This window comes from Equus caballus, chromosome 16 (genome assembly GCF_041296265.1).
Source record: "Equus caballus isolate H_3958 breed thoroughbred chromosome 16, TB-T2T, whole genome shotgun sequence".
NCBI lineage: Eukaryota > Metazoa > Chordata > Mammalia > Perissodactyla > Equidae > Equus > Equus caballus.
The window spans coordinates 56,051,593-56,065,768 of record NC_091699.1 but is presented as its reverse complement, the minus strand read 5'-3'; the positions used below and the strand labels follow the sequence as shown (position 1 = coordinate 56,065,768).

At 46.7% G+C, this 14,176-nt stretch overlaps 1 long non-coding RNA gene across 1 annotated transcript; it reads right to left on the bottom strand.

Annotated features, from left to right (window-relative positions):
* Positions 1-3,170, bottom strand: LOC138918235 (uncharacterized). Its single transcript, XR_011427310.1, has 2 exons — positions 3,083-3,170; positions 1-2,785 (listed from the first exon to the last, which is right to left on the bottom strand). It is a non-coding gene; the product is annotated as an uncharacterized lncRNA (long non-coding RNA).
* Positions 3,171-14,176: the final 11,006 nt, after the last annotated feature.

The following is a 14,176-nucleotide window of genomic DNA, read 5'->3' as shown; positions in this document are numbered from 1 at the left end:
TTTTATTCTTTTTCGTTTGGTAGATGCCTTGGAATTTTCCACATGGACAATCATGTCATATGCAACTAGTAACAGGTTTATTTCTTCCTTTTCAATCTGTACACTTTTTATTTCCTTTTCTTGCTTTATTGTGCTGGCTAGAAGTTCCAACATGATGTTGTTTTAGAGGGGTAAAAGCAGATATCTCTGCCTTGTTTCTGAACTTAGAGGTAAAGCATTCAGTCTTTCACCAAAAAGTCATAAGATTACTTGCAGGGTTTTTGTAGATGCTCTTTTTCAAGTTGAGTAGTTTCCCTCTATCCCTAGTTTTCTGAGAGTTTTTATCATAAATGGGTTGTTGAAATTTGTCAAGTTCTTTTTCTGCATTAATTGATGCGATCATGTAACTTTTTCATTAGCCTATAAATATGATGGATTACACCGATTGGTTTTTGGTTATTGAATCATCTTTGTACCCTTAGAATAAGCTCCACTCTATCTTGGTAAATAATTTTTTATATATTGCCAAATCTCATTTGCTAATATTTTGTTACAGATCTTTGCATCTGCATCCATGAGACATACTAGTCTATAGTTTTCTTCTCTCATAATGTTTTTGTTTGGCATCAGGATAATACTAGCTTTATAGAATGAATTGGAAAATGTTTCCTCCTCTTCTATCTTCTGGAAGAAATTTATGTAGAATTGGTTTAAACATTTGGTAGAATTCTCTAGTGAAATCATTTGGGCCTGGAGATTTCTTTCTTGGGACTTTTCAAATTACAAACTCAATTTTCTAAACAGTTAAAAGGCTATCCAACTGATCTATTTCATGTTGAGTGAGGTGTAATAGTGTGTGTTTTTCAACAAAGTGATCCATTTCCTTCAAGTTGTCAAATTTACTTGTGTAGAGTTGCTTGCAGTGCTCCCTTATCATTTTGATGCCTACAGTGTCTGCCAATAGCCCCTGTTTCATTCCTGATGTTGGTAATTTTTGTCTTCTCTCTTTTTTCTTTTGTCAGTCTTGCTAGAAGTTCATCAATTTTATTGATTTTTTTCAAAGGGCCATCTCTTTGTTTCGTTGATTTTCTCTATTGTTTGTTTTTAATTTCATTGATTTCTGTTCTTATCTTTATTATTTCCTTCCTGCTGCTTGCTTTGGGTTTATTTTGCTCTTCTTTTTCTAGCTTTTTCTAGTGAGACCTATATTGTTGATTTGAGTCTTAACCTCTTTTCTAATATATCTATTTAGTGTTATAAATTTCCTTTCAGCACTGCTGTAGTTGTGTCCCACAATTTCGATACATTGTATTTTAATTTTCATTCAGTTCAATGTTGTATTTTATTTCCTCTGATATTTCCTTTTTAACCCATGGCTTATTTAGGATTATGTTTTTAGTTTCAACTATTTGGAGTTTTTCAGTTATCATTCTGCTATTAATTTCTAATTTGATTTCATTGTGATTGGAAAATCATTAATAGATAATAGACATTAATAGATAAATATCTATTAGATCCTATCGGTTAACTGTGTTAGCATCTATTGATTTTTTTTCATTCAGTTGAGATTTTCCTTGTTCCTGGTATTACAAGTGATTTTCTATTGAAAGCTGAACATTTTCATATTATATTGTAAGTCTCTGGTTCCTATTTAAGCCTTCTGTTTTAGTTGGCTTAAGAGAGAGGGGCCCTCATTACTGGCCAATAGGGATGAAAGTCCTGGCTCCCTATTTGGCCATCTCTGGCACCACCCCCACAGGGGCGTTGGGATGCCCTGTCACAGCCTTGAGAAGGTGAAAGTCTAGGCTCCCACTTGACCTTTACTGGCATGGGTGGGGGTGGGCCACACTTTTTTCTGTGGTATTTGGCTGGATTAGAGCAGTCATTGTCTAAAAGGTTTCTGTCTTACTTGTCTGCCTCTTTCCTGGTCCCTTGGCTAGAGAGATCAGGCTTTTTTGGTGGCTTTTGTTTATCCGTACCCATTGGTGTTTCCAGGCTGCTGGCTTCTTCAGCTCCAAGTTTAGGGTACATAAGGCAAAAAGAAAACCCAGAAAACTCAACAACATGTCATTCCTTGGTTCTGAGGCCCCTAGCTGCTTCTCTCCATCTTTCAGAATCTCCTCACATTTCTTTCTTATATAATATCCAGAGTTTTTAGTTGTACCTGGAGGGAGATTAAGTAAAAGTATGTCCATTCCATCTTCCCAGAAGCAGAAGTCCACTGGAACACTTTTCATGCATTTCCTTTCAGTCTTTTTTCTATGTATGTTTTAAAACTTGGGAATTTTCTGCAATACAACTCTGCTTTTTTAAACTTAGCATTATAATATAAATATAATTTTAATGATTGCAAAATATTCCATAACATTGATATCATGCAATTTCTTAGCCATTTTCTTCTTAACCATTTGAATTTTTTCCAATATTTTATTGTGTATTTCCTTTAACTCTTCTCTTAATGAACATGTGACTTGTTTCCAAGGGCCTACTGATGTAAGCACCGTTGTAATTAGCATCTTTGGGTGTAAAATATTATGTCTTTGCTTGAGAGTTATTTTTTTCAGGATAAATTCCTAGAGATGGGGTTAGTTAAAAGGGAAGACTATTGTCCATTGTATGTTTTTTAAGGCACAGCTTGGAATGTGTTTACAAGAAACATCAATGGAGACTTTCTTGCCTGTAGTATTTGGATTCATGGGGGCCCAAACACCTTCTCTCCCTTTTCAGTTTGAGCCTGAGAAGATCACCAGCTTAGCTTAAACAGACGTGACCACCATGGTCCTCTCCACAGGAGTCCTTCACCAACCTGCAAGTCAGGAATCACTCATCAGCATTTGTGACTCAGGCACCTCACCTCCAGGGAATAATCATTAAATCCTTTATTGCCCCTCGCTAGGTTTCTTAGCTTTATTAGGATGTGTATTCTGGCCATAAATTGTTTTAGAGCACTCTTGTGTGCTATGGTCAAAGTTTTTATCACCTCCATAAGTCATTACAAAATGAAGGCTAAATCTGTGCTGTTCGTCAGTAGACACTTGCCACCTGTGGCTGTCTAAATCTAAATTAATTAAAATTAAAAATCTTAGTTCTCGTTTCCACTCACCACACTTCATGTGCTCAATAGCCATATGCGTCTAGTGGCTATTGTGTTGGACAGCGTGGATTACAGAAATTTTCCATAATTGCAGAAAGTTCTAGAACAGTGCTGGTTAAACTATTCCTCTCTTGGACTCTGCTGTCATAGAGAACCTTTGTTTCATAATTACCTTTTCCACAAATCAGTTCAGATTTAGAGCAAAGTAAGTCCTTCTACTTACCAAAGACACGAAGGAACATCCCAACTAAAAAGGCCCACAGTAATAATTATGAACAGCAATGGAGGATTTACTAGGTGCCAGGCACTCCGCTAAACACAGCCACTTCCCCACAACTCCAAGGTGTGGGTACTATTTTAAACATAATGAGAATTTCTGCTGAAGAAAATGTTTTCCCATTCATTATAAGTAATTTGTTGGGAAGAAATGCTTTAATATGCTGCTCAGGGTAGAGGGTGAGACTCCAAGATCATGCCCCAGCAATAAAAGGCGCTTCTCAAACTACTCTGTAATAATTTGTTTTTCTGAGGGGGAGCAAGCAGAGGGTTGAAAAAGGTACATCAGGAGGGTGTAAGCCTGAAGCACATGTAGCTCTTCGATCTCTTCAAAAAGCCTCGTGTGATGGAGGCAGGACCCTCACATACAGGCCTGAGGGCAGCAATGCAAGGAGACAGGAGAGGCAGTGTGGTCTAGTGTCTCCCAGAAAGACGTCAGCTCAATGCTGGATTCTCTCTCTTGCTGCCTGTGAGAGCTGGCTCAAGCCTCAGTATTCTGACCTGCAGTATGGGGACAATACCACCTAACGTGGGCATTTGCTTGAGGACTCATTGAAAGAGAGACAGGGGCTTCATCAATGTTACCTCCCAGGTCACCCCTGGGCTGCATGCCTCTGTGGTCTGACTGAGACAGGCACCAACAGAGCCACCCAGGTGGCACCTTCACTCCACAGCCAACAGGTCCAGAGCTACCTAGCATTGAAGAGGGAATTGTCTGTGCTCCTCCAAAGAAGAGAGAGAGGGTGGCTTCCCCCAACACCCATAAACCTGGAGCTGGTGGCTCACCCTGGGCTGCTGGGAGAGGAGATAGGATAAAATCAGCCCTTTGGGTGCTCCCAGCATCTTCCTCCCAGCCCCCCTGAGCAGAGGAGATGATGGCAACTTGTAATCCCGTGAAATGCTTGATGCTGCCAGGAAGCAGCAAGGTGTGTCTTTGCAATTCTGTATGCTGCGGAGTGGGAGCCCCAGTTCTCTCTGACAGATTGGGCTTTAAACCTGTCACAGTAAATAGTCAGGAATTAATACACCAGCTCCCTGACTCTGGCAGTGCAATTTGCCATCTAAAATTGTTACCTTCTGCAGAACGGTACATAAACAAAATGAGCAGGTCGAAGGCACTTTTCAGAAGACCTGGTATTCACAGGTAAGTGGTTCTTCCCCAAGAAGAGGGAGGGCAAGTAGTAGAGGAAAAGAGCTGCATTTCACAAATTCTTGTTGCAGGCCAAGTGGGGAGCCTGGCGCTGAGAAGGCACTGTCTCTTTTATCTTTACTACCACCCTGTGAGGGAGGAATTACCATCCCCATTGTGCCTATGAGGAAAGCGGAGGTCAGAGTCACTTGCTCAAGGTCACAAAGCTGGTGAGTTAAGTAGTCACCCTCAGCCTGAATGGTTCTGGCCCAAGTTGCACACCCCTTCACTGAATCAGGTCTTAAAACAGTTGTAGCAAGGAGTCAGCATGAGGTGTGTGAGCTGTTCAGTAGTGAAGGGAGACCATGGACAGAGCTCCATCCAGCCCCCAGGGGTGTTCCTTTTACCCTTCTGTGCACCCTTCCTCCAGGGTACGTGTTCCTTTGCTTCTCACAGCCACACCTGCCTCTCCCTTAGGAGGACTGCTTCAGGGCTCCTGCAGTACTCTGATCACAGGAGCAAAAAGCTGGAAGTTTCTGACTTTTCAGGTGGCCCTTAGCCAAGGATTGACTGGGGACTGTGAAAGCCAGCTCTGTTGCCTTGAGTCAGGACAAACTCTGAAGTGTGACATGCCCCAGAGCACCACGTGGGATCCGGAGGAGGCTGGAACTCTGCCTGAGCTCACAGCCTGGCTTGGCTTCTACTCTGCCCTGCTCTCTCATCCCTTCCTTATTTCCTCTGACAGCATCTCCCTGATAAATCAGTTTCCCACAGGCCCTTGTCTCAGGGCTTGCTTCTGAGAATCCCACCCTAAGACAGAGCATTTTCCCACTGAAAGCAGCCAACTGGCATCTGGGACAGAGTTGACCGAAGGATCCACGTCTTGTCTTGTTCCTTGATAAGTTACTCGAGGCTAATTCTCTTTCAGTGCCTACCAAAGTGCCAGGCACGAGAATCTTTGCCTTGTTAATGAGTACAGGCTGATAAAATGTGTGCATTTTGATGTGCAAGTCAAAATTTGAACCAAAATACTAAAGTGCAGGTTTTTAAAGCCTCACTCAAAAAAGGCATCCACTCACCCCAAAGAGATCTTAATATTACTGGTACAGCCCGTTCAACCAGCTTGGGGTACAAACCAGGCATATCTTTCCCATTCTTCAGTTGCTCAACCCTCCCCGTCCGACCTTATCTGGAAGAAAAGTCCTCCTTTAGGCCTTCTCTGTCTCCATTGCTCAATATCCCTGGACGTTGCCCAGACTGAAGAGGTCGGTCCTGCTTTTAAATGCCTTGTGGAGACAGAACAAGAGTCTGCACAGCCCTGCTCCTATTATCACTTCTGTTGCTGCCACATGGTGTCACCTTTGAAAATTGGTCCTGCAGAGTTGGATGGATGCTCCTCCACTGGGGTCAGAGCAACAGTACCCAGCCACACAGGCTGCAGCCCCACTCCAGGGCTGCTCTTCTCATACACAGCCGTGTGACTGTAAGGGACAAATGTGTAGTATGCAACTGGTCCTACTGCGCCCCAGCGGCCTTGCTTGTACAAGCCTCGGCAGAGCCTCTGGTGCCCCAACTTGGGCTCCAGATTGCAGTTCTTTTGGTTTGCATTCACATGCTCAGCCAGTTCCGTATGCACAGCTGGAGGAATATCCAGCCCCACTCCCCTCCCGACGTGGGCTCTCACCCTCTCCCTACGCCCCAAACCCACACACACCAGCCTCTAGATCCTGCTCGTGAGTCTGAGTCACCAGCCCAGACCTCTCTTCCTCCTTGGTGACCTCACCTTTGGGCCTTGTGGTGTCCTCCAGCCAGGGGGCCTTAGTCAGGACAACCCGTGTACATGAGAGAGGTCCTAAAATCTCTGAACGTCAGCAGCTTGGGGCATAAATGGTCATATCCCATCTATTCTCCAGTCACTCAACTGCCACCTTCCCACCTCTCCTCCCAGGAAGCCTGCAAAGGGCTGAATTGTGTCCTCAAAATTTATATGTTGAAATCCTAACCTCCAGTAGCCCAGAATGTGACCTTATTTGGAGATAGGATCTTTAAGGTAAGGTAAATGAGGTCATGTGGGTGGGCCCTATTCCAGCATGACTGGTGGCCTTACGAGAAGAGGAGATTAGGACACAGACATGCACAGAGGAAAGGCCATGTGAAGACGCAGGAGAAGACAGCCACCCACAAGCCAAGGAGAGAGGCCTCAGAAGAAAGCAACCCTGCCAACACCTTTATGTCACCCTTTTGTCCTCCAGAACTGTGAGAAAATAAATTTCCCTTGTTTAAGCCAGTTGGTCTGTGGTACTTTGTTGCAGCAATCCTCGCAAATGAGTAGAAATCTCCTTGCACACTTTCCCACCGTCTTCCCTCCTGCCAGCTCTGCCTCCCAAGGGATATTGGGAAGAGCCAGCCTTGTTCAGACACAAAGGGTGTCCACCCTTCCCCTAGGACAGTGGTGGCCTCCTCATCTTACATTTTCATGATGAAGAGGAACTATTCTCATGTCCAGGGCGACTTCCTGTATCCCCCAGCAAGAGAAAGGGGTGGCAGCTCCTTCCACTACAATGTTCCATTACCATAATCAAAGCTACCCAGCTACCACCACCAGCAACCCACTCCCCAACTCAGGTGGAAGACCTTTGGTTCTTGTCCTACACTGTGAAGCAAGCATGGGTCCTCCCACTGCTACAGCATGGCCACGACACTACTTACTTCTCTATTTCACCTTCCAGAACTGGAGAGGGAATCTACAGAATGTTATTTTTCAAAAAATTCTAGCTTCCTGGAAGGAAGTCACTGCTCTCACACACGGAAAAGTAACATGACTATTACCTCCCTCACGTGCAGAGCTACCTTGACTGCCTGAGGGCCTTCCCCAGAGATGCAATGCAACGCTGGACCCCGGAGATGGGAGTCGCTGCTAATTTGGTTCCCTGGGTCACAGAGAAATGGAAGGAGATGGCACAGGGAGAGGGAGGGGGTATTTTCCCTCCGTTCACAGGACTGCAGTACACTTTACATTTCCCAAAGGCCATAATTATTTCCTGGAGAAGAAATTCAAATGACCCAGATAGTTAATTCAGTGAGATTGGCCCAAAAAGTATTTACCTAAAAGACAGTTTTGTCAAAAAGAACATCACAACATAGTCAGGGTTTGCTCTCGTTGCCTGAAAAATGCAGGTGCCAGATCCAAGGCTGAAGTCTAATATAATTAGAGAAAGCTTGAGGTTTGGGAGGCAGAGAAAGAGGGAGGGATAGTGTGAGGGAGGGAGGGAGGGAGAGACAAAGAGAGAGAGAAGGTTTTCTCATGAAGCATCCATTGCAATGACCAGGGCAGGGCTGTCCATGACCCCCCTGGATCCTAGGAATTCCCTCTGTATGGAAAAGAGTAAAAGCACAGGAGAGGCTTACCTTTGGCCACTTCCATCTCCCTTTCCATGTCCATCTCTGACCGGCTAGGACCACCTTTCCCTTCCTCCAAGGCCCCAGGTTCTCCCCACCCCCATGACTGAGCCTCACCTCCACAATTATCCCCTTCTGGCGCCCCTAATCCAAATACTCATCTCCTTTGTGCAGGGAGCTCAGCTCTGAGTCAAGAGGGAACTTGCTGGTGGAATTAATCCACACCAACAGCTACTGTGTGCCCAGCACCATGCTCAGGGCCACAGACGACGGAAGGCTAGACGTGAGCCAAGCTGTCGTTGGACAAACAAGAAAATGGAGCTGAAAGTGTTCTACAAAAACACGATGCTATCCGCACAAGGTATCCTGCTTGACACAACAAGAGTAAACATTCACCGAGCAGTTACTATGTGCAGGAGACTGTGTAAACACTTTGTTGTGAATTATTTCATTTAATCCATACAAAAACCAATAAGCATTATCCCTATTTTATAGATAAGGAAATTAGGAAGAGAGCCAGGACTGACTCCAAGAAGCCATGTCCTTAATCGCCATATCACCAAGCCTGTCAGTGCACAAAATGTCGTACCAGACTCTCAAGGTCCCTTTCTCCACCCTCTTATCTCTGTCCAAGGAAAAACCCCAAGCAGCTACCAGTAAATTGTCCTTCAACCCCTGAACTCGTGCTATGTCTCCAACATAGCTGGAGTTGAATCACATGGGGCTAGAAAGGGTTTTCTTACAGAGAGGGACGCTGCCATTTGTGTAGCTATGGCATGGTTTGCACTATTGGGCAGGAAGAGATGTACCCACCTAATAACCCTGACCTCTCCCCACCCTGCACTCTCCTCAGATCTGATTGGTGAGGTTGAGAAGTCCTTTCCTCTTGGGGCTCTGGCTGCCTGCAAGAAGCCTGCATTCTTTCCTGCTCCCCAAAGCAGGGTCAGGCCCCAACATGGGGAAAACTGTAAAAGTCCAGCAAAGCCTATGTGGGGAGGTCAGTCTATCCTGTTAGAGGCTCATTATTTTGAGGTCCACAGTGGATGCACAACTAAGCCATGCTCTCCACCACCAGCTTGGCTAGTGAAGAAGCTGATGTTCCATTACCAATCCAGAGGCTCCTCAAAGTTCAGAGTTCAGGTAAGAAGGATACATTGTTTATTGGGTCCCCTCAAATCCCAACAAGAGAAGTTGCTTCGTGTGGAGCAGGAATAGTGAATGGACCGAGTCAAGGTGAGGGCAGGCCTCAAAGAGTTGGACCGGTCATAGGTGCTAGGCAAAGGTCAATCACACAGTCTGCCCAGTGAGCATCCAATGACTCAGGGAAAAACGAAAAAGCACATCTTATTGACCCATAATTTGAGGCATTATATCTCTATGCATAGGAAAGTATGTATAAATGTTGTTCAAACAAGTATGTATGACAGGTGGGTAGTTATACTATAGGAATTAAGTACGAGAAGATTCTTCTCACTTCCTAGGATTCAGAGTGACATTTAGGGGATCCTGATTCCATGGACTGACTTTTTTCTTTTTAATTTCTTTCTTTTTTTTTTAAAGATTGGCACCTGAGCTAACAACTGTTGCCAATCTTCTTTTTTTTTTTTTTCCTGCTTTTTTTTTCTCCCCAAATCGCCCCAGTACATAGTTGTATATTTTAGTTGTGGGTCCTTCTAGTTGTTGGACTGACATTTTTGCAAGCCCAGGAACAGAGCTAGGTCTGCCAGCATCTTTTACACACTTCTTTGGAGACCCTAAGAGTCAGGGACCACAAAGGACAGAAGCTCAACTCTGTGTGATCCTGGGCACATCAATCATCTCATCCAGCCTCAGTTTCCTTCTCTGCAAAGCAGAAATAGCAGGACCTCCTTTGCAAGGTATTTGCAAGGGCTAAATGATAAATGCAAACATTTTGCAGATGTTTACGTGCTTAGTTTGAAGGGATAAAGCTACATGGGGCTGAAGATATGAGGCTAAAAGACCAATGAGATTAAGGAGGGAGGCCACGACCATGAGGGGACCCAGCTGAGAACTTAACACATTTAGTGCTGCTTGGAGGAGAGTCCACGGGCAAAACAAGAATAGTTCTACAGCCTCCTCCGGATTCCAAGAGTGCCGAATCACCGAGAATAAGATCAGGGTCTTGGTATTTGGTCTGCACCTTCCCACACATCCAACCCTTACAAGCAGAACTCGGGAGTCAACAGGACCCCCGGGTTCTCATGTGTCCATCTGGTCTTCCTAGTAAGAACATAAGCCCCTTGTCTCACACAGGGCATCTCTGTGTACCCTGCAGATCTGGGCATAGAGCTGGTACTGAGCAGATCCTCAATAAATATTTGCAGATTGTCTGCCGGGAAGGAGGTCTGACTTAGGCCAACTGCATCACAGACCTTCCCCCGCCTCTCGGCCTGTGGCTGTCTTTCAGATCTTGATGCCACAGATGGAATGTGACTTCTACCAACTGTGGATTAAAGAAACTTTTCCTTGGTCCTCCAAGAGGAGAAAAAGCCAAGGCGGGTCTCTGGGAGGATGCAGGGCCACATCAAGAGGCCCTGTGTAAATATCACCAACTTGGCCTTTCCAGTGACATAAGGAAGGGTCAGGGGAAGCTGACTTTCCTTGCTGGCTGGGGCATTGTCACCTGGGATGTCTGCAGCAGGGCCCGCAGGAGAAAGGACGGATGCGAGGGGAGGAAATCCTAGCAGACCCCCACACTCTGCAGTGACGTGGTGCGCTGGCCACGCCCGGCCACCCAGCAGCTCCAGCGGGGAAACAGCTTCCTTTTGTGGTCTGATCCTGGCGGGCCGCCAGGGCTTCAACAAGAGCCTTGTGATATGCACTTTTGAAATGTGTTGGTGGCGCAGAATGTCATGTCTAACTCGTGTTTAATGCCCGTCAGCGTTTACGTCTCTTTCCCACGCCCACGGATGTAGACTGGCTGCATGTGGGGAGCTGTGGTCTCCAGCCCTCCCAATACCCGACCATGTGGCCGGGGCTCTCTCAGGACACACTTCCTGTTACCCTCAACCTGCCCTCTTTCAGGCCAAAGATGTGACTCCCTCGGAGGAGGATGAAGAGGAGGCAAAAGGGAGCTATACTTCATATCAGCTGCTGGACATGCATTATGTCATTTTTAATCTTCACGATAGTTCCCTGGAGTGTTTGGGCCCCCGTTTTACAGATGGGGAAACTGAGGTTCAGAGAAGTTAAATCTTTTGCTCAGCGTAACACAGCTAGAACGTGGTGGAGCAGGGACTCAACTCCAGCCTCTCTCCTTCAGCAATCAGACTCTTCCCAGACACCCCAGCCCCTCTCTTGGGAGGATCATCTCTCTAGAATCATTATCCTAAGAACAGAGGCGGCGGCAGCTGCACTCCACATTTCTACTGCCTGCACCTGCCTCAGAGATGACCAGTGGCAATCAGAGTTTGAGAAGGGCCAACATAGGCCAGGTCAGCTCACTCCAAGGTCGTGGTTTGCTTCAAGGGCATTTGACTTGATTTGGGTTGCTAATTCTCAAAATAAGTCTGTCAAAGTATAGAAGTTACTGTGCTTATTCTTTTTCCACTATTTTCCTGTTTTTCTATTGTTTATTAATTAAGGCGGCTCCTCCCCATCAGTCCCTGTGGAGACACACTTTGGCTTCAGCAAGTTGCCTGGGTGATCTCCAGGAAACTGGGACAAGAATGATGTGTAATGCTTTACATTGTGGTGACACAGCCCTTTACATTCCCTCAGTTCACATGAGCTGGGAGGAAACTGCTCCAACCACATGGCCCCTGTCATGGGCTAGGTTCCCCCGGAAGACTAGAATTGGAGGGCACACGGTTTACCTGGGAGGCCATCCCAGAAAGCTCCAGTAGGGTAGTAGGGAAAGTGAGACAGGGAAGGAAAGAAAGACAATCCGGGGGATGTTAATGAGCAGGTCACCTCTGCGGGCCTGGGGCTCTCTGGGAAACGTGTAGGACATGCCTCAGAGTTGTGCCATCCAAGGGACAAGGAAGCTGGGGCATTTATCCACGAGTCAAAGATTTAGGCATGCTCCCAGCCAGGTCAAACACTTTTGTGGTCCAAGCCCGCAGGTAGAGAGAGATACACATACCTGCGATCCAAGTCTGGCAGTAGGTACAGGAATGGTGAGTACCAAGGGGATATGGCTGGGGTGCCCCCCATGGTGCTACCATGCTGGGACCCAGGAATGCAGGACAGAGTCCTTGCCCCCTTTTCACTCCTCCTCCTTGTGGGTTTAGATTTGGAAGATGCTACAGCAAGAGCTCCAGGTCACCTTGTCTGTCTGCACATCCACCTTCTCAGGCATCTCAGGCCAGGGAAAATGCAATCAGGGGTCACTGACTAGTTTGGGGGAGTCTGAGGGGATGCAGATGGGGCACTTGGACGTGTCATCTATCAAAGACAAACCTTCCAGAGAGGAAAGAGGGCAGACCAGAGATCCCTCGATGCACTGGGCCCAGAAGCTATGGCATTGGTGACCACTTGCCAAGCTGGAGGCCTACAGGGAAAGCCTGCAATAATCAAGATTTGCACACTCTCCCTGGGAGTTGTCCATTAAAGCAAAGAAGACCACAAAACAAAAACCCGTCGTGGCTCCTTTTGTAAACGCAAGGAGGGGCTGGGGCCTGGGAAGAAGGGATTGCTGCAGTCTCGGGGAGGGGCCGCCCGTTCCCTCTCATTGCTAGGAATGAACCCATTGCTTCCTGTTCTTCCCCTTGCTCCTTCCCTGTCTCTCTGTCTAGCTGGCTTCTCTCTGCTTCTCCCTGTGGGCTCTGTCCCCATTTGGTTTCTCCCTCTCCCCCTCCCCCTCTCTCTTTCCCCAACTCTCTCTATCTCTCTGGGCCACTGGGTCTGTAAGGCACCCATCACTATCTCCTGTCTCAGTCTTCTCTCTTTATTCTCTCTCCACCTCCCTGCCCTTCCCCTGGGCTCCTCTGGGTTCCTTCCCCATCCTCCTTTAGAGACTTGTGCACACCTCTGGGAAGGCTTGGAGTTCCAGCGATGGAAGCTGAATAAATAACCAGTGGAAAGGCACAGGGCGTATGTGTCCCGGCGGCATGTTGCCTGTGTAGGCGGCAGACCCAGGCCTGACAGGTTCATCCATTGCCAAGGACTGCTCCCAGGGTCGGCTCCAGCAGCCTTCCATTCACCCGCCTCCTTTGAGCCGCGATCAACATTTCAAAAGCGAACGCACAGGCCTACAGTAGGTTCCTATAATTCACCCAAGGGTTGCGCCTGCCGCTGGAGACAAGCTGCATTCTTCTCTCTGAGTGAGCTATTTTTAAGACTGTTCCCCCCTCGTTTCCAGCTCCCATTTCAGCCTGAGCGCTGAATTAGATTCTTTCTTCATTTTGTAGGCTTCCCGTCTCTGTTATTATATAAAACCATTTCAGCCCTTAAGGAGTTGGCATCTGACATTCACAGTTTCTGAATCCCCAGAACAGAGAAGGGAAGGAATAAACAGAAAGGAAAGGAAGAAATGTTCTGTTTCTGCTCCAGCAACATGAACCGTCAGAGTTAAATAGCAACAAAGTATTTGGTGTTAATCTTTAATATTCCCAGGAACTTGTCACCTTCTCCTTCAAGCCCAGGGCTGCTGTTCTCCAAGTGGTTCTGGCGCCTCTCACAAGATATCACACTTTCTATTGTGCTCTAAAAAACGTACCCACCAGAGGGGAGTTCTTACTGATCAGACTGCCAAAAAAAAGTGAAGGTGTTCATCGCTATTTACAAGGAAACGACTGAGAAGGATGAGACACGGCTTCCTTTGCCGTCAGTCTTGCCTGTTTTAAGCAGACTCTGCCTGAGCTCATCCTCTAATGTGATCTCTCCTTTCCTCAGGCTCCAGAGCCAAGGGGTGGTGTTTGACGAATATCAAGTGATGCAGGTGGCATCAGAAAGTGGAAGTGGAGAGAGGTTGGGTGCCAGCCGCCCTGGCTGATGTACCCTACTAACAGCAGCTCCTCCCACCCTTGATGAGGTGAGCCATGGTGTAAATGCAAAGGACAAGGTTCTTCCTCTAAACTCCATGCGTGGCATGTCGTCCAGAGGCTGACCCTAAGACCAGGATTCCATTAGGGCAGTTTATTTGGGAAGGGATCCCAGGAAACACCTGTAGGGCAGTGGGGAGTGAGACGGAGGGAAGGCAGCCAATAAAGGGTGTGTTATCAAGCAGGTTTCCACTATGGGTGACTGGGGCTTAGTTCCTCTGGGCAACTCTAATAGACAGTGTAGAACACACACTTCAGAGTTGTTATACCTGAAGGGTGAGGGAGCTGGGGTAT